The sequence below is a fragment of the Acanthaster planci genome, linkage group LG03 (genome assembly GCF_054643075.1).
Source record: "Acanthaster planci isolate LZ-2023a linkage group LG03, COTS_SCS, whole genome shotgun sequence".
NCBI classification, from domain to species: Eukaryota; Metazoa; Echinodermata; class Asteroidea; order Valvatida; family Acanthasteridae; genus Acanthaster; species Acanthaster planci.
The window spans coordinates 8,971,055-8,998,846 of record NC_141779.1 but is presented as its reverse complement, the minus strand read 5'-3'; the positions used below and the strand labels follow the sequence as shown (position 1 = coordinate 8,998,846).

Below are 27,792 nucleotides of genomic sequence, written 5' to 3'. Positions count from 1 at the left end.
AGGAAAAAGGAAATACTGTACATGTAAATGGGCATTACATAACCGCGTGTTGGCAAACATCCCTGAGGTTTTCACATTATAAAACGGTCGAGAGTGCTACAAGTACAAGTATAAATCTGCAATTCGAACTTTTTGAATCAATGAACTGATTTCAGCGTAACATGTGCCATACATAATGAGGCCGCAGTGACAGTCAAATGTCATATAACCAGAACAGATTGCTGGCCCCTGAACATTACCTTAATTGGCACTTCATGACCCTAGCGGCATTAAAATGTTGGGTCAGTCGTTGAGCAAAATAAACCCTTCGAGCCAATGATTTTCTGCGAGCGCGGAAAACGGACGGATTTTGCAGAATCAACACTTAGAAACTGAATCCACCACTTGAAACGGAACTTGCACAATTCCCATCTAAGAATGGCTTAAAAAGTAAAGAAAACTTTCTGCAAAGTACTTCAAATAAATTCCCTACCAAACCCTTTTAAAATGCTGGCTTTTAATGAAGGAATTATGCCGTAAATCAAACATGCTGATTGCACCGCTCCGTCATGATTGGGTCGTCTGCACCGGTACCGATACTTGCAAGCGCTACGATGAGCGTGAGCACCATGCATGCAGCATGCAGCAGCCAGCAGAGTGCAGCGGCGCGGTATGGGGTTCTCATTGGCCGTTCACACCTGCACCGTACTAGCAATGACATTCAAATGTTTGGGGTTCATCGGACCTCTGGGCACTCAAAACAATTCCATTCTACATAGCTTGTAATTCGTAATTTTACAGTTGCATGTTCTCACACAGGACATCGAAGTAATTTCTGTTAGTTTTTCTCGTATATCTTGCTGGATCACAGGATCAGGGCCGATTAATAAGTGAATTCAACATCACTCGTCCAGTTACATGTAGGTCACTCGGGGAAACAGGGGTACACAATTGCTTCCTTGGCCCCAGAAATCTGTGGTTTATCATTTCTCCCAGGATTTTTCACGAAAGAATCAGCAGCATTATGGGCTGACGAATAAACGTAAGTGAATTTAACACCAGTTTGCCCACCGCTTATTCGCGTATCATGTCTGGTTTTGTCGGTTGGGTAAGAAACAAGATGAAAAATAACGTCCTTGTCCACACAGTTCCGAAGGTCATACATGTACATGTACGTGTATTATTGTTGCCTTTACTTGTGTATCGTTCAAGGTGTTTCTGGGGCCCAATAGCAATTCCTGTAAATCCATAACATTTGTATCTGTTGTTTCAAGTTGCGGTTGGAATAAATGCTCGGCGAAAAAGGCTGAAGCATACCCAAAATCTGTGTTCCTTTGTTCTCTCAACTTCTCTGGGCCAATACCGGTACGTACAAATATTCCATACTCCGTCATTGGCATTTCTCAAGGTACATGTACATTTCACACGTGTAATTCCATTACCATTTTTTGTAATTCTGTTACCACTTGAACAGCGATCTTTCTTTTTTTTAATCTGGGCATGTTTTTCAGCTTTAACTAACATAAACCATAATACCTAAACATAAACCATAATACACTGCATCTGTATACCTATCTGAAAGCTATTACAATTTTTACACCTAGATGTACATGTACATATGTACATGTACATGAGCAACAAGGGTGTATTGGAGAAGAACATGAAATTTCCAACTTCTGAACCCCGAGTTGTGATCAGAAACAAGGCAGTTGCTCCAAATACATTTGTCAGCTTCAAACTGCTTAATCTTGCTTCAGTTTGTGGGGTAGGACTTGTTCCATATATCCAATGGCATACATGTACATTAAACATGGTAACAGAATTACACAAACTAAGAACACTGAATAACCTAATGTGCTGTGAAATCACAATATAATTGTCCATACATGTATGTGTCAATGCAGCAACATGTACATGTATGTACATGTATTATTACAATGAAGAACTGTAATGCAGTCAACTACAATGCAGACATCTAGAGTAATTTGATCTCAAGCATATCTACATGTACATTATTAATGTTGTTAAACAACAGTTGGACTGACCATATTCGAATGCAAGGTACATGTAGTTGACCATTTCTAGTCAACTTTGTGGAACCAACCTCTGGGGCATGTTCCAAAGGTAAAATCTCAGTAGTAGAAAAAGACTTCCAAAAGTAAACCGACAAAAATGTAAAGAAAAAAATTGCCTCAAATATTTTTCTTCACATGTTTATGGAAAAACACAATCACATTTTTATTTATTGCTTGACATGTACACTTGTAGATTTTGAGAGTTGACATTTGGTGCTTGAGTTTATCTGTAAAATTACTCATCCAAAATAAATCTTGACTTTTGGCTGTTAAAGCAAATGGATCTAAGCCTGTTCATTGTGGACCAATCAAACACTAAATGACACTGTAAATATTATGTTCAGTTCTTTTGTCCAACTTGTCTTTCATTTTAACATGTTTTTGATGACTGGAAACACTTACGGTTGCGGGAAATTTTTAAATGGCGGCTATCTTGAAAAACAATACAAAATAAAAAGCCCCACTTCCTTTGTTTTTGTCAAAAATCTGGACGAGAAACTTTTTTTTTTACTTTGCCTTATTTTAAAAAACATTTTTGGCTCCGTTCCAGGTGTACATTTATTGACAACGCACAGTAAATTTAATTTTTATTCCATCAGCTTTAATATTTGTAATTTTTCTCAATTCTCATAGGGAATTGCCCAATAGACTTTGTCCACCGGTACCGGTGGGTACATGTAACGGTACATGTACAGGCTGCAAAGGACTCAAAACTCCTCCATAACAAATACCGTACTACTGAAGATTTTTGGTACTGGTAGCATTGCATGCTTGAGTGTAAACAGTTCACTCTCCATACACAGTCTTTCAAAAAGACACTTGGCTTGACAGATAATCATATGACCCTCACACATTTACTGGGACAATATTAAACAACTTTGTTCAAGTCCAAAGTTGTGTTCAGTCAAGCGCTGATGAAATGAAAGGTTATCTGAATGTGTCGATAACGTGTTGTACTTGGCAATTAAAAGGAGTCGGTTGGTTTAATTTCTTTGGAAAAGGGGATACCGGTATTTACAAAAGAGTACTTTAAATCAGTAATTGTCCAAATAAGTAACTGGATTAAAACTGTGATTAAAATCAGTGATTTAAACCAACATGATTTAAATCAGTCAACCCTGCTACAAAGCACAGTTTAAAACATCAGAAGCATGATTTTACAGGGTTGGTTGAGATGCACAAGCCAAAACAATACATCCCTCTGAGGTCATTTGAATTGTTATCCGCTTCTCAAGATGAGAAAGGCAAGTGTGATGAATTGGGAACAAAGGAAAATTTGTGCAACTGACCAAAAATATAATAAATTAAAACTTTTCCCTTTTAATTTTGTGACTGAGACAAAGGGAAAATAAACTTTCAGGATTCATTAATGAAACTCAAATACTTTTCATTGATGAGCTGTGAAAATCCTACACTGCCTAGAAATGGAAATAAACTTACCAATTTTTGGATGCATACATTGTAACTCTTCTCTTAATCAATTAGTGATGTCGTCTTGAAAGGTTGATGGCAAAGAGATGAATAAGTAGGAACAGGCTGGATGTTAACTTGTTAACAGCTGTCTAGGTAAAAAATGGAAAATTACAGTAGATTCAATTATTTACTTAAAAAAAATCATTTACTAAGATCTTGTTATCAAAAAGGCTAATCAATAAAGACCACTGGTTGTAACAGAAGTCTCAAGACCAAATAGTTGGCAACCAAGTCAAGACTCAACCCAAAAAGACCTCAGGAATCATAGGATTTTTAGCAACGATACCAATTTGTCAGTGTCTGCACTTCCTAAGGGCCACAAGTTGTACAGTACATCTTCTTGGGGAGGAACAGTACATGTACGGTACCATATTTCAGGTTATTTATGGTTGGACAAAGCTCACAGCAGAATTACAGTGTTTCCATAGTTTATAAATAATTTAAAGTCTTCCACACAAAAAAGCAATTACATACTGGTTTAAATAGAGTCACTTAAAGTGCAACACTCCGATTTGTTATGTTTTCTGATCAATTCAACAATACTACAAAAGTCACGTACATGTATACATGTACATGTATGTACATGTAGGCCGTAGGTACGACCTACATGTACATGTACATGTACTCTTTTGGTGGTCCAGACACCGTTACTAGGCATGCATATCAGTGCATGGTCCAACCACATTAGTCTTGATACAATATCTTGGTAATGAAGAAGCGGTTTCGAAGGAATCCATCCCTCCTCATGGTAATTCTAAGAAACAGCCCACCCGTCCGCATGTGAGAACATGTCCCTCAGTGCTGAAAGACCTAGCCAAGAAAGCAGGTACACAGAATCCTCACAAGATATACAGGGATTTAACATCCAGAAATGTGCCCTCTGTCACATGCCAGTGCTGCAGCCAAAGGATAATGCACAGGTGAGGAACAAAGTGAAATTTGAGAAATCAAAGGGCCAGCTGTCTCATGATGAAATATACAACGTGTATTAACTTGGTGATTTCACACACCAGTTTCAGATGCTTCCTGAATTGGTTCTTTGTGTTGGTTTGCAAGAACTTCTCAATGAACTTACTTGTAGTCTCATACCGTATGACACCACATTCAACTTGAGTGACTTTTATATTTCTGCCCTTACTATGAAACATGGCTCTTTTGCCAGTGAACCACTGATTCCAGCTGCTGTCTTGATACATGAAAAAAATTGGAAGCAAATCATGGGGATTTCTTTGAGGTTGTCAAGATGCAATGCCCTCAGTTACGCAAAGGTGAACCCGTCATTGTAACCAATTGCGAAAAGAGTACTGTCAATGCCTTGCAATGCAAATGACCCTGGGCCAATAGCATGTGCTGCTGGAACCAAATCCTCTCTGATGTGAAATTCTGGATCAGTAAACAAGGAGGGAAGGCAGGAAACCGCCAGGCCTATAGACACCATGTCAAGCAACTTCTTCTGTCTAGCACCAAAGAAAAATACTTTCAGGTTCGTGATACACTGAAGGTAAAGTGGAGTCAGGCATTTATCGATTACTTTGACCTCGAGACTGAACCTGCAATATTGCTGTCTGCTAGCAAGTGGGTGCTACAACGGCTGGGGGGTACACAGACGATCCTGGCATGACAACAAACCAAAGCGAGAGCTTTAATGCAGTGATGAAGCGCATACTAGAATGCAAGGAAGTCAGTCTAGACAACACTGTGTTGTTTTTGTTCTATCTACAAAACTACTACTACAATGAAATCCTGCGCTGGTTTTGTTCCTTGGGTAGAAACTTTCGCTTGAAGAAAGAGCAGTGAGCTTAAATGCAGTGATCCCAAAACGGTATTTCCATACATAGAAAACAATCCAGACACGGTTGTGACGGACACCAAACTAACTCAAGCACGAAATCCCACCCAGAGCAGCAGCTTCAAGAGCTGCTTCAAGAGCCAGCTACATGTACATGTACCAGTAAGTTTGGCCAAAATGGTCATCCAAAACAAAAAATTCACGTGTGTTGCTGAGCAGAGTGTTTTCCTCGTGCAGGGGAGCAAAGGGAAGTTTATATTCTGTAACGCTTTTCCCCAAAGAATCATGCCCTTGCCTCTAAAAGGGTACCATACCTGTAACCATATAATCACCTGCCACCTACCGGTAGCTGTCAGCTTGGCTCCTTGGGTAACCGATACAAAACACAGCAATCTGTCTAGATTACGGAGGTGGAGAGCGGCTTGAGCTTTGAACGGGTACGGACGTGTTCTCTACGTTGCTGTGCGAGTGGTGAGACCTTCTCCATACGCAATCTTTTCTTTGCTTTCATGCTTGCATGACTCTGCTTGCTTTGCTGTTTCTTTTTTTTCCTTGCTGCTTTTATGACCATTTACAGTAACATCTGCAGATTATAACTACACGTACTAAAGCTACATGTACATCGTCGAGTCAACATGGCCGACGAAAGTGAGGAAGACAAGACATGGGATCAGCTATCACAACAGCAGATATCAGAATATAAATCTAGGCATAGTCGAAACCAAAACAATAACCAACCACGCTCTACATTAGACCTTCTCATGAGTCATGCCCAAGATGACCAAAATGATAACGAAGACAACGATGCAGATAGCAATAACGAAAATACTGAGCATGCCAAAGATATGGAAACTCGGGTCAGCTCGCCAAAAACTTCATGGAGACCAATGTCCAGAAAAAGAGCGAAATCAATAAGCCCAAGTGAAGATTCTACAGAGTCTGACAACAGTTCCTATTCTCGATACCAAAAGAGAAGAAATGTAAATGCTTATCCGTATTCGTCCAAAGAAAATGCAAATCCTACCATTGTTATCATATATTCTCCAGATGCCAAACTTGCTCAGATAAATCCCATTAAAATAGCCAAAGCTCTCAATGAAATCGGATCGAACATCATTAAAAATGTCACTAAAACCAACCAAGGTGGCATCAGTGTTAAATGCCACACACCTGGTCAGGCTAACAAATTTAAAAGAATCAATACGCTTGGACAGTGGTCCTTAACCACCGAGTTTGCGAAATCAGAAACACAAAGTAAAGGTGTTATCTCTGGAGTACCACTTGAACTCTCTGATAAAGAAATCCTCAAGGAATGCAAAAAAGAAGGTGTCATGGATGTACGAAGGCTCCCTTTCAAAAGAAATGGACAAACTGGAAACAGCCTCTCTATGTGCCTCACATTTAACACGCCTCACCTGCCTCAGTGCATTCAACTCGGTGATCAATACTTCAATGTTAAGCCATACATACCACCAGTCATACGCTGTTTCAACTGCCAACGCCTTGCAAATTGCAAGCAATTGTCATAGCAAAACAAGATGTATCCGATGTAGTGGTACTCACACGTACGATCAGTGTGACAAAAAAGACCAAGTCAAATGCAGCAGATGTGGTGGAAGCCACTCCTTTGCCTATGCTGGTTGTGATACCATTAGAGAAGAGAATCCAAGAAGTTAGAGTAACCTACAACATATCCTATGCTGAGGCAGCAACGTCCATCCGTACAGACATCACTGTCCGTGCTGAAAAGCCTGACACACCTTCTCCAGCACCTAAATTGAAAACCTGGACTCCAAAAAAACATGTGTGAACACACAAAGTGTACATGTCAGCAGTGAACAAAGAAGACAGAATCTGCAACCGTCGTCCAAAAGAGAGATTTCTACTCAAACCGAAGATGTATCAGTAGCTAGCCAAACTGAACCTATCTCACCATGTTTGTTGACAGATAACTCGCAAATAGAACTACTTATTGGAACACTTCAAATCTGGGAGTCAACTAAAAATAAAGAAAGTAGGGAATCAGAAATAAAGTCTCTCTTTGATCACTTATTCCATCAATCACCAGAACACAGCAGGCATCAGACAAAGAGAGAAAACGTAATGCTCATACACAATCCTCAAGCACTGGTACATCCCCGCAGGGGACACAAAGGAAATCCTCTCAGTCCAAAACGAAACAGAGAGAAGCCCCTGCTAAGTCCTCACAACCTGAAACTTCAAATCAGCATTGAAAACATCCAATCGGTCAAAAGGGAAAAGTCAGCAAACATAAACATGAATCTTATCCTCATGGTCTTTATCTTACAATGGAATGCACAATCACTTATTGCACACGGAAATGAACTCAAGCATGCTATAAATGACTGGAACAACAAACTCGATATAATATGTATACAAAAAACATGGCTTAAAGAAAGTAAGAATTTCAATCGTCCTGGATATAACATTTACAGATTGGACAGGAAACCTGACCTCAAATCCTGTGGCGGGGGATGTGCTATTTTTACCAAAAAAGCCCTTGTTGTTAAAAATATTGCTGACAAAAATTCCCTTTTCCAGTATCAAGTTCTTGAAGTGTATAATAGTGATAAAAGTAAATTAAAAATTATTAATGCTTATAACCCTTGTCTCACTTTGAAGGACGATTCTTTAACCGACATCGAAAATCATATAAGTAAAAATACTATTATTTGTGGAGACTTTAACGGCCAAGTAAAATGACTGATGCAAATGGTAATATCATCGAAAATGTAATGGACAAACACAAACTTGTCTGTGTGAATAGTGGAAACGGTACTAGAATTAACACCTCCAATGGTACTACTACTTGCATTGACATTACTATCATCTCTCCAGATCTCGCAGCCAAGAGTAACTGGACTACCTTAGATGATACTTGGGGAAGCGACCACTACCCTATCATTATTGAATTTAATCAAAAATGCCAGTACACTTCCGAAAACTATAACTCACGTTGGTCCACCAAAAGAGCCAACTGGGATGCCTTTCAACGAGCGTGTGATAACCATATTACTGAACCAAGCATTAATATTAATGCTGAAGATGCTTATAATGAGTACATTGAGCAACTTACTGAGGCTATCAATCATTCCATCCCGCGTACAGTTTCTCATAAAAAGAACAAAAAGATATCTACTTCATGGTGGAATGATGACTGTAAAAAAGCTGTTGAAAACCGGAAAAAAGCCCTTAAATTGTTAGGGAAAACCTGCTGCCCTAAAGACTTTATAGCTTACAAACGCACCTGTGCTATTGTTCGTAAAACTATTAAAGCTGCTAAAAGAGATGATTGGAAAAGTTTTTGTGATACCATGAACTCCCAAACTCCTTCCAAAAAGATTTGGGACAAAATTCATCATATTAACAATACGCATACTAGTCAGTCTTAAAAGACAGTGATAAAGAGTTTATCTCTGAGACGAAGATAAAGCTAACTTACTTGCTCAAAGTTTTGCTTCTATCAGCAATGATCAAAATTACAGTACCTCCTTTTTAAAAACTAAACAAAATGCTGAAAATAATTTTCACCTTAATGATGATAATGAGAATGTTATTAATGAACCTTTTACTACATGTATGTCTGAACTGGAAACTGCCATTAATGCAGCAAAGTGCACCTCTCCAGGTAAAGATGGTATCGGCAATGACATTATTAAACATCTCCCTCAAAAAGCACGTGAAATTATTCTCATAATTTTCAACAAGATCTGGAGTGCATCCCAGTGTCCTAGCCAATGGAAAGAAGCCATACTTACTCCTATTCTTAAACCTGGCAAAACTCCCACCGATCCTAAATCTTACCGGCCAATTGCGCTCACCTCCACCTTCTGCCAAATAATGGAGCGCATGGTCAATAATAGACTTATCTGGTACCTGGGGAAGCACAATTTGACCAGTAATAATCAGTCTGGTTTCCGGAAAGGGAGAAGCACCAAAGACTATACTATTCATCTTGAATCTAGTAAACAAGGCTTTTGCCAACAGAGAAAGTACTTTGGTGGTCTTCCTGGATCTTGAAAAAGCATATGATACATGTATGCTATGGCCCAAAGGAATTGTCATCAAATTACAATCACTTGGAATTAGTGGGCGCATTACCCGATGGATCAATTACTTTCTCACAAATCGGAAAATCCAGGTTAAAATAAGTAACACTTATTCTGAATCATGTACTGTTAAAAATGGCACACCCCAAGGTAGCATTATTAGTCCAACACTCTTTAATGTTGCTGTTAATGACCTTTGTCAATGTATTAATGGAGTTAATATCTGTAAATATGCAGACGACATAGTCATATGGAAATCCAATAGAAATATTAATTTCATTACCAATAAGATCCAACAAAGTCTCAATAACATTTCCTCTTGGTGTGGAAATGGGGCTTTAAAATATCAACTCCCAAGACCTACGCTGTCCTATTTACTCATAAACGAAATGCTTCCTCTAAACTGAAGATAGATAATTCTGACATCAAATTTCAAAATTCAGCTAAATTTCTTGGTGTCATCTTTGACAACAAACTAACCTGGAAGGAATGTATCAACTATGTCGTCAATAGAAGCAAAGCTAAACTTAACATCCTCAGATGTATTAGTGGAACTGATTGGGGATCAGACTGTTGTATTCTCTTTCGCCTGGACAAAACTCTTATCAAACCAATTCTAGAGTACGGATGTGAAGCCTTCAACTCAGCGGCTTTAGAACACAAGCAAAAATGACATAGTATACAATACCAGGCTCTGAGGATATGCTATGGAGCACTGCATGGAACCTCGTTACAGAAACTGCAAGTAGAGTGTGGAGATCCTCCTCTTTATCTCAGCCGTAATTATTTTTGTAATCTATATAATATCAAACTGGATATGCATGCTTCTCATCTGAATCAATACGTCCAAGTAGACTGCTGGCAGAAACACTACTTTGCTAAAAAATGGAAAGCCCCATTTGAAGCCAGAACAGGTAAACTGCATTTTAATGCCTTCCCATTACACAATCCTTTTCCTCACTGGCATTATACTAAACCTGATACATGCATCTCAACAGAAATTCTGAACCATATTAAACATATTATGGATATCAATGAAAAGGGTTCCCTTGCTACAGAGATCATACATGTACATACGACTTAGGGTAACTCACTTCACATCTATACAGATGGTTCTGTCGACCCGAATAATAACACTGTGGGATGTCGTAAATACATAACTCAACTTAATTATTCTAAGAACATCAGATTAAACAACGAAGCCTCTATTTTTCCAGCGGAACTCTTTGCCATTTTACTGGCCCTTGAATGGATTGAAGATGTTCAGCCTATGCAATCCTGTATACTCACAGACTGTCTAAATGCTATACAAGCTATACATGTATCTCGGCCTATCATCAGAAACAAATTAACTTGTGATATTCGGCATATACTTATTAATATTCAAAATCAGGCTAACAATGTTATTTTTGAATGGATACCAGGACAAGGTGGAGTTAAAGGAAACGAACAAGTTGACCAGATTACTAAAAAGGGTACTAAAAGAACTATTATTGACCATAAACTGCCCCTTACTAGAACAGAAGCTAAACATCAACCCAAAAGTTGCATCAAGCAACAGTGGCAACAAGAATGGAATAATTCTAAAGCATCTTTACTTAAAAAAATACAACCCATTGTTTCCCTTAACATGAACATGTGGAACCTCTCACGCTGTCAAGAAGTTCAGATTCACAGACTCCGGCTTGATATGTGTAAAAATCAAAAAGGTTCTATTAAAAAAATCGGTAAACACAAAAACGGATTTTGTGAAACATGCAACACATACGACAATGCTGAGCATTTTCTCATAAACTGTAACAGATACGTTAGTGCCAGGGGAAAATTTCAAAAATCATTAAAATTAACTCCAGATCAAATGACACTTAAAAATGTTTTAAACTCAAAATATAATATTCCCCACTTATTGAAATACATCAAGGCTACTAACAGTAACATCTAATATGAATATGCATGCTCATACATACATGTAAATTTATCCATATTTGCCCATGCTTTCTGGTGTGATATGTACGCCAAAGGATTGGCTGGACAGAGTGCTACCTATAAACACCTGGAGTACGCAGCCTACAAACGTACCAGCGGCGGGAGCACGAGCCCTTAAATTGCAAGGGCGACGGCTGGCTTGCAGGACACTGTACCATCTCCATGTCTGGAGGATCGTTGATGTCATATCACCCCCATAACATCCTTCATCTACTGATTGCCTTACACATGTACATGTTTTCCACATTTCATATGTAGCTCTTCTCATCTAAGCGTTGTCCAATTTCTTTCGCATGTACATGTATGCATGTATAATTATCTCTCTTTTATTTGGTTTCCTCCAACATATCCTACAGTACATGCCTCCTTTTACATACATGTAGTCATTTCTCAGTTCTTGGGTTTTCAGACTTGTCCTTTCTTTTCTTCTTATCCGTCATTGTTCTCGAAGTTCAAGCCTGATGTCTTCATTGTGAGGAAGATTTCTACATGACTCAGCTACTGTATTTGAAGTTGGCACAAAGGGCACAATAGTGCCAAAGGTGCCATTATCTAACAACAACAAGGAGGTCAAAGTGCCAAAAGAAGAGATCTGGTCATAAAAAGCCCAGAATTGATGACCTGGATGTCAGTTGTGCCCCTGACTGGATAGAAGTAATTATGATGGAGGACACATGGAATATGGATGATTTCTGTCCACCATCCTCACCATCAAGCCCTGCCAATTCACCATCTCCACTTGTTGATCACTTCACATTTCTCACATGGGAAGAGGGTAAAGTAGAACTTGTTATAAAGTGGGCCCTTGCTCATTGCATCTTTGAGAAAGACGTCTGGCTTTGGCCTGTGATAGTCCACAGTAACCACTGGATACTATTGGTCATAATAAGAAAATACGACAGTTGGTTATCGTGGACTCCTTGCATGGAGAAAACACGCAATCTGCAGTCTCATTCACAGACATGTACATGTACAACACTCTCCTTGCTAATAACGTATTCAAAATCCTTTTCCGTGTCAGATTGGCATGTTTTTGTGCCGGCTGATGTACATGTACCCTGGCAGAAGAATGGAAACGAGTGTGGCATCTTTGTACAATGTTGCATGTGCCGCAGCGCATGCGATAGTAATAGTGGCAATTACCAGAAGTATTCACAAGCCAAAATGCAAAGAATGCAGAACTGGATCACTCAAATTTTAATTCAAACGGATATGCATATGCAGAGCTTGTAGAAGAGGCGGTTGTTACTACATGTATGTACTACTAGCGTACATACTGTGTATCTCGCCAACCCCCGAAATGGTGGCGACACCATGACCTACTTGGTAAATATCAGAAATTGTTTGATAGAGGCAACATGGTCCACTTCTTATATCGGTGATGATTGTAACAAACCACAAGAATCCAGAAAGATGTTGTTCTGCGAGGGCTGTCTCAATTGGCTCCATACTGAGTGCATTTCAAAAGTTAGAATCTGTAGTCAGCAGCTGGATGCCAGTCACTGGATGTGTCTGCAATGCAGCCTCACAGAAGAGCTGTGAGGATTGGCCTTGGAAATCTCACAGTCCAGTAGTAGGAATGGCTATATGTAGATCCATGGGTGTCACAAGAACTTTCTCAGGGAAACTGCCTTTTTTTAAGGAAAAAGGGGGCAGCAATCACCTTGCCCCCCTCTGCGACGCAAATGCCCAGACTTGATGTTGATGTCAGAAGGATTTAAAGCAAATCCAGTGTTACATGTATGTATCTGCAATGACTGAGCTCTGTTTTTGAGCTCAATGCAGAAGCTCATTTTGTTAGTTCTTTTGTTCAAAAAAAGTTATCAAAGAACTCATTGTTAAAATGTTGATGTGAAATTTAAAATGACAGGCGATTTAATTTTCATTTAAACAAATGTTAACATACCGGAACATCCTTCAAAGATGCTCACAGGCTAATTTTCTAGTCACCCCCGGTGTCATGTACATGTGTAACTACAAATTACTGTCGCCAATTCAACAGTGTACTTTGACATTAGCCTACAACTTATTTGTAAAAAAAATCACTTTTAAAATTACAGTTATCAAGTAGAAAGTTTGCTTATTTCTCTTCACAGAAAAATTAGGATGTGTTTAGTTAAAAATTTGCTGAGTGTGTATCTTGAATTGTGAACATTAGATTCAATATCATACACCATCTTTTGGAATTATCAACAATGATTGACGAGGAGCTCCATAGCAAGTTTTACTTTCAGTTTTGTAGCAATAAGCTAACAAAATTCACTCTGTTGTGAGCAAGAGTTCCATTGAAGGAAATAAATGGGATTAATATCACACGAACAGCTTTGTACTTAGTCCCTCATCTTTATGGCTCCCCAGTTTAACCACTTTACATCTCTACCCCCATCTCCTTTATCCTATCCTTCACTGCCTCTCCTTTTCACCTACATGTTTCTACCCAAAATGTGTAACAATGTTTTACATTTTTCAAGATGTATTTTTGCGTTGGGGAGATGTTAATTATATATAACAGGTTTGCCCTTACCCAACGTTTATAATAAGCACTGTATGCTCAGTGCTTGTCCGAGAGCTTGCGAAAAAAACCTCACAAGCTTACTCTTGAAAATAGTTCGCGGTACCCGCTGCTTCATTTGACTCGGACCGGCCAGCCGATCCCGGCAAGCTCGGTGGTCGAGTGGTTAAGACATCTGCACTAGTAAGCAGGAGGTCGTGGGTTCGAGTCCCACCCGAGTAAGCTTGTGAGGTTTTTTTCGCAAGCTCTCGGACAAGCACTGAGCATACAGTGCTTATTATAAACGTTGGGTAAGGGCAAACCTGTTATATATAATTAACATCTCCCCAACGCAAAAATACATCTTGAAAATAGTTCGCGGTACCCGCTGCTTCATTTGACTCGGACCGGCCAGCCGATCCCGGCAAGCTCGGTGGTCGAGTGGTTAAGACATCTGCACTAGTAAGCAGGAGGTCGTGGGTTCGAGTCCCACCCGAGTAAGCTTGTGAGGTTTTTTTTCGCAAGCTCTCGGACAAGCACTGAGCATACAGTGCTTATTATAAACGTTGGGTAAGGGCAAACCTGTTATATATAATTAACATCTCCCCAACGCAAAAAAAATACATCTTGAAAATAGTTCGCGGTACCCGCTGCTTCATTTGACTCGGACCGGCCAGCCGATCCCGGCAAGCTCGGTGGTCGAGTGGTTAAGACATCTGCACTAGTAAGCAGGAGGTCGTGGGTTCGAGTCCCACCCGAGTAAGCTTGTGAGGTTTCTTTCGCAAGCTCTCGGACAAGCACTGAGCATACAGTGCTTATTATAAACGTTGGGTAAGGGCAAACCTGTTATATATAATGTTTTACATTGTACAACAATTCACAAGTTACCTGTTGCAATGACCCTGTGCCCCTGCAAGCCTGCCCTGATACACACTTATTGTTACACCTTTTAAGCGCCACCATGCACATGTGTACACACAAGCACAAATGCCCTAAAATTTAATAAAGGAATACATGTAAAATAATGATTTCTTCTGTAAGCATTCATCCTAAATATTGTCATTTTTGATGATTTTTAAAGTTACATGTACATGTAATTACATGTACATGTACATGTATGTTACTACACACGTATAAATCCACAAACTACACAAACAGAAATACCCAAAGCACAATGGAGTAAAGTACATGTATGTGTACATGTATGTGTTTGAGAATAATGGCTGGTTTGAAGAAGTTGGGAGTTAGATATTTGTGAGGCAGATAATTTTGTACCCTGTAATGCTCTAGCTAGCTGCTGTGTACATGTGTTCAGGATTGGTCACAATATTTAACAAGGTGTAGAATGATACTGTCGTTTCCTATAGATGTACACTGTAGATGTAATAATGAAGTAGACTGAAGTAATGGCCGTGGTGGCCATCAGTAGAATGATTGACTAATCATGTGATGGTAAAACCACAACTTTAAAACAGTGGCACAAGTACTGATGTTGGCCTATGTTAGCCCCTACAAAGAAATGCATACGCATGAATACATAAACTGTGCAGGAACAAATTATTTGTGCCATCGTTTTAAAGATTATCAACCTAACAAACTTAACTTCTGCCATGAACTTTTAGATAAAATTTTTTAAGAACTTCTTTAAAATATAGAAATCAATTACATATATGTTTAGAACAAGATACCCATTCCAACACTTTCCTACAGAAATCACTGTGCATGCTGCTACACAGTATGCTGTACATGTACTTACTCTTATCACGTCTATGGCGGTATGGATTCCATGAATTTCCTAAAGAGTAGCATCCTCATCAATTTAGCTGCAAGTGTCATGAAGTTTTGATTCTGATAACTTGCAAATACCACTTCAAATTGTGACACAAGACATAAATTATCGAAGCTCAGGAAAGGACACTCTTTTAACCCTAACCATGCTGAACCCAACAAGGTTATGCAGGATTTCAATAGTCCCTGGGGGTAGGGTTAACAATGTTTAACGAGGTAACTACATGTACTGTAAGTAATTTCAACACACAAACATAACCCTCTACACACTAACTTAGTGTGTCACCATAACTGTATTTGTGTATTTCTCTCCTGAAATCTGACAAAATTCTACATGTACATGTAATTCAGTCTGACTTTGTTGTTACATGCTCTGAATTCTAGAAAGTAAACTCTTTTAAATTCAAAACCAATGAAATAGCTGTGAACACAGAGCGTACTGTTTAAAACCTGTGTCGGTAGATGGTTTTAAAAAAGTTGAAAAAGTGTCCTTTCCTGAACACTCTAATACTCCAAAACTTGTCTAAAACAGTAAATCTTACTGAAATTAGGATAAACTGATGCATTAATTTTGTGAATGGGCCTCTACGAAACTATAAATCAGCCCATTTCTGACAACTATTTGATAAAGTGTAAATTAGATGGATAATTGATATGGGCATACATGAATATTACTCATATTATGTGGACATAATGCTCAAGTAAATGACCCACAAAACAAAATAGCAGCATTTTCCGGCCAATTAATTGGTTTCAATTTTAAAACACAAATGCTACAGACAATATACAGCAGTGATCTCAAGTAAGTACCCTTTCGAGTTCGAGGGAGGTCGTGCGTGTTACAAGCGCTAGCACTCGCCCTATATCGCTCGAAATTTACTCGTTCTTACACGACGGACACACTATGGGCGCACGAAGAGCGCAAAAAGGAAGAATCAGACTGCAGCAGTACCCCACAGTCACTGTTCACTGACCCATGAAAGTACTCCCAAGTCCTGCCCGTGTAGAATGTCGTTAGTCTGGCCCACTGATGATGGCTTAAAACCACACACAACACAACCACGGCTTCGATCATATACATGATCGCATTTTATATTCCGCTGGGACATTTTCCTGCTGCATAAACTTGACTTAAGAGAATATAACCACGGTCGGCTTCCCCTCCAAGGTACAAGTTCCAGAAAACAAAAGTTGTTCTTTCTACACACACACCCACACAAAAACACATTTTGCGAACGATCTACTGTATAAAAAGTGCAATCCCTAACGGATCTAGCCACTGCGCCAAGGCTTGCTGTGCCATCAATCGCGGGTACCAAAACAGACTTGGGATCAAGTCGGTCCTGGTTCGGTGTGGTCCACCTTTCTTGCGACGTGCACAAGGCCACCGTTAATGCAGTCAATAATGCATTCTGTCATTGCTAGTCTTTGGTCAGACAATTACCTTGGTCGTACATTGTAAGCATGCATGTACATGTACACTTCATCAAATTTAAGCAACAGTGGCTTAACTGGGTACTCTATTAAACTAAATGTTCAGGAAAGGAAAATGAAGTTTAACGACAATGCCATGACAGCAAGCATGATTCAAGTCCGATTTCTTCTTATGGTCTGTTTGATCTTATAAGTCTACATGTACATGTACAGTATGCTAAGCTACCAGATAATGCCCCCGCCCCAAAATGTTCAGGAAAGGACATTTCAAACTAATATTTGCATGGCATATTCATGAGCATTTATATCTTATTTACTTTGATCACTGCAGTACAATATTTTTATATTAGGTTACTAGAGTGTGTAGCATTGTGTTGACAGTTAATGAGTGACATTTCATTTCTTTTCATTCTGGAAGAAATACCATGTTCAGGAGAGGACGTTATGAAAAACATCTTACTAACAAACCAATGTCTCACTCAGAACAGTGTAAAAAAAAACCGGTCAGCCAATTCCAATGAAACTTGGTATACGCTTTCTTGGAACACATCTCATTGTCCACGCGAGAGCAGGCAGTTCTAATACATGTACAAAGTACCAATTGATTTTATTTCACATCAACTGCAGTTTCTAGAAAATTTGAATGAGACTCCAAATCTTGTGTTTAACACCTATTTTAGTTCATATCTTGAGAATCATCAGTAGGTGTTTATTTCCTCAATGTATTGAAAGAATGCCCATTTCACTTACGTTGAAAGGTGTTTTTTTCCCTACTTTTTACAGGTTATCATCCAAATGTCAGAAGATATCAAAAAAATAGATCTGGACCAATAACCATTCATCGGACTGTAATTCAACAGAGTTGCCAACAGTGATGGTTAAACTTGGAATACAAAGAGTTAAATAAAGTGATCTTTGTAACATTCACTCTTGTCCAGTGTAAATTATTAGGTACATGTGTAAACATTCAAATCTACATTTACATCTGTACTAATTGTTATAGAACAATTTCAAGGTTTTGCTCATGATACAATGTACTCTTTGATCAGCTGATAACTGCACACCTCATCATCATCCTTATATACTATGTTGAACCAGCCAGGAAAAACCGGGTCTTGACTAATCACTTTACCAGAATATGGAACTTTAATTCCCTGATCATTCTCATGTGAAAATTCAACAAAGTAGTGAATTACACGTTTTCCAACAAGCAAGGGCATGGCAACAGATGATTCATCCTGAACTTTTCCAAAACAGACTGTCCTTTTGCAAGGGAAAGAGCAGCATCAATAAATCTGAACAAATGTTCTTGTACCTCTATCCAAGCATTTTCCTTACCCCCTTTTCAATATATGAATCCCTTGTCTGAGGGCACGTACATGTACTGGTGCAGAAGTTTCCTTCGAAAATGTACCAGGATTTTAGCACACTGAAGCGTTCTCGATCAAACTCGCATTGCTGCATAAATGGTTTCTCTTGATTGCCACAGCCCAGCATCAATAATAATTGATGTAAGTTTTTCCCTGGTTCTGAATTTGTTCAGCTCTGCCTGTTTGAGTTTGTCTTGTTTATCTTTTGTTTTTGTAGTAGGGCTTTGTATCATTCTTCTTCCCGTTGTTTTACCATTTCTTGCAAATCTTTTCTTTTCGTCATGACTGACTGGATATATCTTTGTGCAACTGTTCAGTTGATAGTGGGCCGATATAATTTGCCGTTTTATTAAAAGTGAACATAACTTGTGCTTCATTTCTTTCTTACTTCACATTTGGACCAAAGAATTTCATTAGATTGTTCAAAATTATTTCAGATATCAATTTATTAGTTATTAAACGAGTAACTACCACTTGCACAACATATCCAACAGGCCATGATAATCAAAAGTTGAAGTGTGAGTCGCAACATAAAAATCAATTGTGATCGCATGCGATGTACAGTACATATACTATACCCATGTGAGGTACATGTACATGTAAGCTGTTTCATGTACGTGTAGTTTCGATGCCGTTCTATTGATTAAAAATGCATTCATCAGCATTCACACACCCCCTTCACCCTAAAACCAAGAAAAAATCTAGTTCCTTACCTGAACATTGGCATTTTTTGCTAAAAAATCAGCCGATTTTCATGTGGATTTCGATATTGAACAGCTACTATCAATGTATAACAAAAATACACCACCACGTGACGTGGGAACATCAAGCTATCCCAGAATGCAAAAGCAGAAACATGAGACGGCGATTGCCGAAATTTGTGAATGGGAAAATACACCTGTACATGTGCGCAGTTGTGATGCGCAGTATTACAACAGTCCCTACAACATCAAATGGCCTGTATTGTCATACCCGTACATGTAGGCTACCTATTCTTTCCAGTAGAAATAAAGCGTTTTTAGTGTGCAATTCGTGATCCACATTTTAAACAATGCATGTGTAGAATGTACTTGGGTCTGCCTGTGACAGCAAAATGCCCGACAGAAGTCTGATGACTTTGAAACTTCAAAGGGTTGTAACTCCCCATACTCCCAATAGAAACATTGTATGACCTTAGTCCTTACAGTCTGTACCACTGATTTTTCTCTGGTTTTAAGCTTTACATAATTTTATACATTTTTAAGCATTTTTAGTTTTTGGGTTTCATACCTAATGGAAGTACCGTACATATCCACTGTATTGTAGACGACATCCACTGGGCTAGGTAAGGTTAGTCCTGCATGTACATTTTTACAAATGACTGACACCAAACATTGCTTGCTCAATAGTTTGACGTGTGCCTTACTCCGGTGCGCAGTAAACAGTAGGCATGGACGGTGGGCCTCAGCACCGACTAGGCAAAGTGCACCATACTGTGTCAAAACGTTAGCAATTCCTAAAAACAAAAAGTGGTTTTCAACGTACCTGCATCAGTTGACCATCTTTTGAGTTGTTCATGTAGAAAAATGGTACCATAGGATGTCCCACGCTTCACCAATGACGTCCTTTTTGAGGTGAAAATCGTGAATTGAGGTTTTATAAAACGTGAGAAGTAAAACTTCGAAGACAGCATAATCGTCGCGGGACATGACTACGTACAGCGCCCTCAATCGGAAAGGACCAGTTGCGCCAACTAGACTACTTGAGCTTCAAGTACGTCAAAGCATTTTCTCCTCCAGGTCTATGGTCCGAGTCACTACACACAACGTAAATGTACATGTACACAGAGCAGTGACTTGGAGGTCGAGTAGTACAAGAGGTGCGCTCTCAAGTTCGTGCATGTGCACGTTACAAGAGAGAGGGGTGTTCCCCATCTCCTCCTGGGGAAAGAAAGAAAAAAGTGGGTGAAAATCCGAATGGGATTTGGGACCACTGTTTTGAAACTGTTTGGCGTTATCCTTGCTTTTGCAACTAACTAGGGTTTCTTTGAACATTTTTCCAAATCTGAGAGCCCTCTATCTTTTTTTGTTTCTAAATCACAGTTTTTATATTAGGGAAAAGAGAGTAAATCAAACCAAATTAAATTGCTCGAAAATACCTCAGCTATAACACCCTTCTACCATTATTTTTTTTAGTTTAATTCTGATGAATGCAGTGCCCTCCCCCATCCCATTTCAAGAACCGTTTCAGAAAATGAACTATTTCCACAATATAATTCAGTGTAAATCAAAGAACTAAATTTTTCATCTTATTCTCTCATTCAGGAAAAAAAATATGAGCTATACCTTAAAAAACTTCATATTCCTAGGGGTGTCCTCATTAAATCCGTTTTCCTTAAATGGCTTCTTAAATTTCCGGAGCACTTTTCATTGAGAGTAATCCATAAGGCATGACTTCCAGGTTTCTTACACAAATACAAGTAACTTAAGAAGAACAGAAAGTTGAAAAAAGGAGTAATAAAGTGCAGTTCAAATCATGGACATATCATTATTGTCTCAGGCCACATATTTTATTTCATTCAATTAAAATTCTCCGACTATTACACTGATTACAGGAGTAACAAAAAGTACATGGAATAATCATCTAGACTTCAAAATCATTTAGTACACACAAATTCCCTAGATTTGTCTCAAACGTATTGACATTGAGTGAAGTAGAACAGGCCACACGATCAAATCTGTACTCTCCCTAATTCATATTTCTCCAAAAATCTAAAATGCAAAGGGCTTGTATTTATTTTACACAAGCCTGACACATAAACAAGCCTATCTATGATGGACCATTTTGGAACACAAAATTCGTAGACCAAAGGCACTTAGAAGTTTCCTGAGGGAGACTGAACCTGTTCAGTACTAAAGCCTTAAAAAGCTTTCTACTTTTATTCTTCTATCGCAAGGTGTTGCCATCTTAAGACTCAAATCTGTGACTTTCAAGACCATGTACGGCAAATCGGATAGTGAATCTTCTGTTTATGAAAAAAAATCAAACAAGTGGAAATGAAGAAACATGAATAGCAATTTACTTCTCAAATTTTCCAACCCTTTCCTTTTGTCCACTTGCAGGTGGGTATAATTTTTGGCCCAAAATTTCAGCTCTTGAAAAAGGTAAGATATGGCCACTAACACAGCAAAATACCATAAATACTGATTTATACGAGTCATTTGAAGAGTATTTGCACCACATTTCTTACCACAACCTCATACTTTTCAACAATGTGGGACATGCCTATGGAGTGGTACATACTACAACAGGGTCATATATGCACGGCTGCCAAGTTCACATACAACAACAGTGTGCCTCCACAGACTTCTCAGACTTTGTGCGTGCTTGAAAAACAAAACAAACCGAGCATTGACATGTTTATAAGTCAGTCGAGTTGATCGAGTCAAGGTTTGCTTGAAGTTTGAAACCATTAGCTTGTAGGCCTACCTGTGTTTACAGATGGCCAGATCATGGTTACATCCAAAGTGGATTTAGAAAAATAAAAATAGGAGCATATCTTGTCCCTTCCCTAAAAGAGGTTGACCAGCATTTCGTCACAAATCACGTGATCTGATTGTTTTTCCAAATGCTGCACATGACCGAACCAAGCCCCCGTGACTTCTCCTAAATCCTCCTGCTGCTACTTTTAGAGGGGGGTTCAATCTTGGGATCACCCAGGCAGTCACTGAAGCTAGTCTGAAACATCCCCTGTCAAATATCTTAGCATGTGTTTGCATACACAATCCCCACTTTACATTGGTGCTGAAGAAATACCCTCTCCCCTATTGTACTAGTGAATCAGGCCAGTGAATTTAGACCAATGAGATGCCGTTTGAGATCAGAGGCATGTCTGGAGCTGTATTGCTGACGCCACAACAGATAGTTTATTTCCTTCTGTCTGACCTTGTTATTATTAGGCCGGCCGGCCGGCCAGCCCTGGCAGCGCTAAGCTGAGACCACCTTTTGACCTGTTGAGACATGTGAGAGCGGCCTGGCGGGGGAAAAAATCAAAATGACCAAACACTCATTTTGTGGTGCCTTTTGCCATCCGTTGGCTTCTGTTGTATTCAGAGAGAAGCGTGAAAATGTCATTGACTATGGGTCCAAGGTGCAAAGCTCCCCCCTCACCCCAATACGAGCCACGCCCCCAAAAAGGACTTTTCCCCCCAAAATGCAAAAACAGCCTGCCTGAGAGGGTTTCCATCGGATTATTCAGAAAGAACTGGGAAAATGTAATTTATGAGTCCCATTTTACTGCAAAATATGTGTGACCAAAGCATGGTTCTGGTTTCACGTTGGTGTTAGAAAAAGCAAGGTCTCACATCGAAGAGACAGTCATTAAAGGAAAAGGGACCTTCAAGTTTAGGAGTTGCTGTTGAACCTTCCCATTTGTCTTCTCTTTGGCAAGCAGCAGACCCTATCTACATGCACGTAAATATCTATTAGTTTGTCTATCAAATTAGCAATCTAATTTATTTGCGGCAAAAGGTTTGTTCAAGTCCTGGCCAAGACAATAAGCAAGGACAGTTGTGTGCAGAAAAAAGAGATACAAATTTTCCAGTAGCACCTAATGAGTTAAGCTCCTTTTAGAAATACAATTTTATGCTGGAGTTAGTTACCTTTACTGAACACGAGTACAGCTGACATCTTCATTCCGCATACCGAGATATGGAATGTGTTTCAAAACATAAAATTCACATTTGCATTACACTTTTATTTGTTGTTTACATCGTACAATTTTTGTTTTACATCTGCATTTTGTACACACTCTGAGTCAATTCATCTGCAGTCATAAAAATCAGTGCACGATGATCTATGGGTGACATCACTGTTCAAATATGAAGTAAAATAAAAGCCTTCAGAAAACTACAAATAAAGAAAAGGTCTTGATTATTCAGTGATGCATAAAAAAGTTCTGATGTTTGGAATTGAAATAAAACTGTAAGTAGAAATCACACGCCAAATTTATGTTAACTTAGGTACAGACTTTCTTGAGTGAACCACAAATGACCAGTCTGTATTATGACCACATTTAGAAATACACTGAAGGGAACCTGGCCCTGCTACCGTAAACAATACCATTTCCCCTGTGTAGTTCCAACAACAATAAGAATAAAAATTCCAGCTTTATTTATTGATGGTAGCAATATAATCTCCAGGATGTTTTTCAAAGGGCTGCCAGTAACCACTTGAGAAATGTGAGGATCTACAACTTCAAATTACAACTGAAAACATATGAGAATAGTGTTCAGTTTTAGAAGTGGAAGGAAAAACTCCACACGAATATTATAGAGAAAAACCCACAAAGTTAAGTAAAGACTGAAAAATCCACATGTTAACCTGGGCTGGATTCACAGAAGTGGAAGGTGGTGAAAGTGTCACTACGCCAACCTGACGCCCCATTCTACTAGTCCACTTTTCATTGCTGAGCCAAAGCAACACTGACACCAAAATAAACCTTCAAGACCATATAGTTATGTACAGCATAACTCTGATAGAGGTTGGTTGAAAGAGCTACATTTTTCCAGTGGACATACTGCTCTAGGCCTTTAGTGGGGAGGCTCTGGCTGGGGCAGCAGCGCTGCTGCTGTCATGGGGATGCCACCAGTGGCAGCATCAGTGCCTGGTGTCTCATGCGTCAGTACCTCCTGTCTCCTGCATCCTCTTCTGTCGCTTCTCCTGCAGCTCCTTCTGGATCTTGTAGATCTTCTCAGCCAAGAGGTGAAAACATCAGAATGAAGCAAATGAGTCGGGGTGAAATATGTATGTATTTTTAAGTTAAGGGTAGAGCAACAAAAAGACTCAATACCTCTCAAACTAAAAGACCAAATATCTAAATACCTTTTCAATTTGAAGCGTGGACTATTTAGCAACAGATTTCTTTGAAAATTTAGACTATTGGAGCTTTAGCTATGTCAGAATTGAGAGGGGGAATGATTGGAATTAATGCTGTAAATGAGATGGGGTTAAATTTGTACACTGTACAAATTACCATATTTTTTACGATGAAAAGTGTGTAAATATCAACAGCGAAGGTACCGTAATGAACTTATCCATGCATTTTACTGCCTAGACCGTGAAAAAACTCCTGCTCACATTGCACTATGGGATTGATCCAACCGCGCGCGCTGAAACTTTTGTCCAACAAACCTTTTCACCGCCATCTTGTTCAGCCACTGCAGGCAAAAAGACGTCAAGATATTAAGCAGATGAGCACGGTACTTGCTTTATTTGGTACATTTCAGATAAATACTCAGATTGATCGTTTTCTCGTTCGAACAGTCTCGGTAGTTGGCGAAAAAAAACGGCAACTCTCTAATTAGATTAGGCCGAGATCAGGCGTTGCGGCCGGCGGGGAAACTGCGCGGTGTACACGTATGCCATGCGTAAGAGTATGACATTAACCGACATGGTACATGCAGTCACAGCCACTGTACACGTACTGGTATTGCAGTAGTACTTGTAGGCGCGATAGGGGGGCCACCTAAGTACATGTACATGCACATCAACTGCATGTATGCATGACATCCACCCAGTACAACTTCGGCGTATTTGGTGTTGTGTAGGCCAAGTGCTGTGCATTGTAACTTGTATGGCATAGGCCGCGCCTACGTACAAATGCGAACTGTGCAGTTTTACGAGCCTATCATTGAAGGCTTACACGCACCACTTCTCATTTCATCGAAGCTTGGCAAATTATCAGTTTCTATGTGGAGTTACATGGTGTAAACGTAAATTTCAAACTTATGAATCCTTCAAAAGTCGTGTATATAGTGATCACTCTAACAAGCATGATGCATGTAGACCTAAGCCTGGTTTAAGTCATGTCAGTGCAACAGAACTGAGACATCATGAGTTAAACATTTTATCGTGCTCAGTTCATCGATGCAGCTGTAGGCCCCTACCTTTTCAAAGCCTGCACGACCTGTTAGCACATCTCATGACACATATATTGATTCAACACTTGACATTGAGCGCCCTTCTTAAAGACGGTGAAAAAGATTCTGCAAAAAAAACATCTTTTAGTGCACACATATCACGTTACCACCGAATTGTGCGTCAATTACTTGTTCTAGGCTGCAACCATTTTCAGTTTGGAGGTAAATTCTTCAGACAGAAAATCGGATGTGCAATGGGATCAGTAGCAAGCCCAGAAATTTGTCACATAGCTTTACATGAATTTGAGTGGGAAATCTCAGCCCCCATGGACAAAATCCTATTTTGGGCTAGATTCGGAGACGACATTCTCATCGTCTACAATGGCCAACTCAATTCTTTCACCCAATTTGTTCACCACGTGAATCAACTGCACCCTAGACTCAAATTCACTTTTGAGGCATCCGAAACTTCCATTACCTATCTGGACCTTACAATTTTCAAAGGTCCACTTTTCCTCGCGAACGGTACCCTGGATACGAAAGTATTCACGAAACCAACAGAAACGCTCCAATACCTGGAAAGAACTTCATCCCATCCACAACACGTATTCCACGGCTTTATCAAAGGAGAAATCCTGAGATATTCCAGAAATACAAACAAATGGAATGATTTTCTAAAAAATACCCAAAGTTTCGCAGAAAAACTATTGAAAACAAGGCTTTATATAAAAGCCAAAATTGAAAGATCGATGCAGTCCATTGATTTCCGGCAACGGGAATCTATGATTCACAATGAGCGAAAAGTGAAAAACAAAACGAACTCCCACTCGTCTTCACCACAACGCACAATCCTCATGTGAAACACAAAAATATCAAAAGAGCTCTTCTTAAGCACTGGCACGTCATCTCTGGCAAAACAACATTAAAGGAAGTTTGCCCCAAACCTCTTTTAGTTGCCTACAGTTTTTACACCTTTTATGCTCGAATATACGAAGCATTTTCTGTGCGGGGACAGGACCGGTATAGCGCAGACGAAGCCAGAATTGCATAGAAATAGGAGGCAGTTGGACAACAACTCGCACTTCCTTTTGCAGATATTTCCCTAACTAGTGCAAGTAAGGATATGAAACTTATATGAATGGATAGAGGAACATGTGCCCTTTCAGGTGACACAGAAATTGCCATGTTTAGATAATTTTAAGACCTTTTATGCTCAAATATATAGGAAGCATTCTCTGTGCAAGTACACGACCCGGTATACCGCAGAGTCAGAATTACGCAAAAAAATCAAGCAGTCAGACAAGAACTCGCACTTCCTTTTGCAGATATTTCCCTATCTACTGCAAGTATGGATATGAAACTTATATGAATAGATAGAGGAACATGTGGCCGTTTGGATGACACAAAAATTGCAAGAATTAGATAATTTTCAGATCGTTCATGTTCGATTATATACAGTGTGCGGGAAAAGGACAGGCATAGCGCAGACGAAGCCAGAATTGCGTAAAAATAGGAGGCAGTTGGACAACAACTCGCACTTCCTTTTGCAGATATTTCCCTAACTAGTGCAAGTAAGGATATGAAACTTATATGAATGGATAGAGGAACATGTGCCCTTTCAGGTGACACAGAAATTGCCATGTTTAGATAATTTTAAGACCTTTTATGCTCAAATATATATGAAGCATTCTCTGTGCAAGTACACGAGCCGGTATACCGCAGAGTCAGAATTACGCAAAAAATTAAGCAGTCAGACAAGAACTCGCACTTCCTTTTGCAGATATTTCCCTATCTACTGCAAGTATGGATATTAATCTTATATGAATAGATAGAGGAACATGTGGCCGTTTGGATGACACCAAGATTGCAAGATTTAGATAATTCTCAGATCTTTCATGTTCGATTATATGAATCCTACACTGTGCGGGAACAGGACCGGTATAGCGCAGACGAAGCCAGAATTGCGTAAAAATAGGAGGCAGTTGGACAACAACTCGCACTTCCTTTTGCAGATATTTCCCTAACTAGTGCAAGTAAGGATATGAAACTTATATGAATGGATAGAGGAACATGTGCCCTTTCAGGTGACACAGAAATTGCCATGTTTAGATAATTTTAAGACCTTTTATGCTCAAATATATATGAAGCATTCTCTGTGCAAGTACACGACCCGGTATACCGCAGAGTCAGAATTACGCAAAAAAAATCAAGCAGTCAGACAAAAACTCGCACTTCCTTTTGCAGATATTTCCCTATCTACTGCAAGTATGGATATGAAACTTATATGAATAGATAGAGGAACATGTGGCCGTTTGGATGACACAAAAATTGCAAGAATTAGATAATTTTCAGATCGTTCATGTTCGATTATATACAGTGTGCGGGAAAAGGACAGGCATAGCGCAGACGAAGCCAGAATTGCGTAAAAATAGGAGGCA

The 27,792-nt window shown here is 39.3% G+C and overlaps 2 long non-coding RNA genes across 9 annotated transcripts in view; both read right to left on the bottom strand.

The window, feature by feature from the left end:
• LOC110990708 (uncharacterized) overlaps positions 1-20,147 on the bottom strand; it is an 83,190-nt gene extending 63,043 nt beyond the window's left edge. For 4 of the 8 annotated variants that reach the window (XR_015424898.1, XR_015424891.1, XR_015424890.1 and 1 more), the window contains exons 1-2: positions 19,980-20,147; positions 3,495-3,616 (exon numbers count right to left, since the gene is read on the bottom strand). This is a non-coding gene — a long non-coding RNA (uncharacterized LOC110990708). Of the gene's footprint in view, positions 1-3,494; positions 3,617-5,630; positions 5,689-9,095; positions 9,177-19,979 lie in introns of those variants that run through there. The other 4 variants (XR_015424894.1, XR_015424895.1, XR_015424896.1 and 1 more) reach the window with 4 other exon arrangements.
• Positions 20,148-20,976: 829 nt separating this feature from the next.
• The window catches only part of LOC110989101 (uncharacterized), a 52,600-nt gene continuing 45,784 nt past the window's right edge, over positions 20,977-27,792 (bottom strand). Inside the window, exon 8 of the long non-coding RNA XR_015424876.1 lies at positions 20,977-24,182. This is a non-coding gene — a long non-coding RNA (uncharacterized LOC110989101). The remainder of the gene's footprint in view (positions 24,183-27,792) is intronic.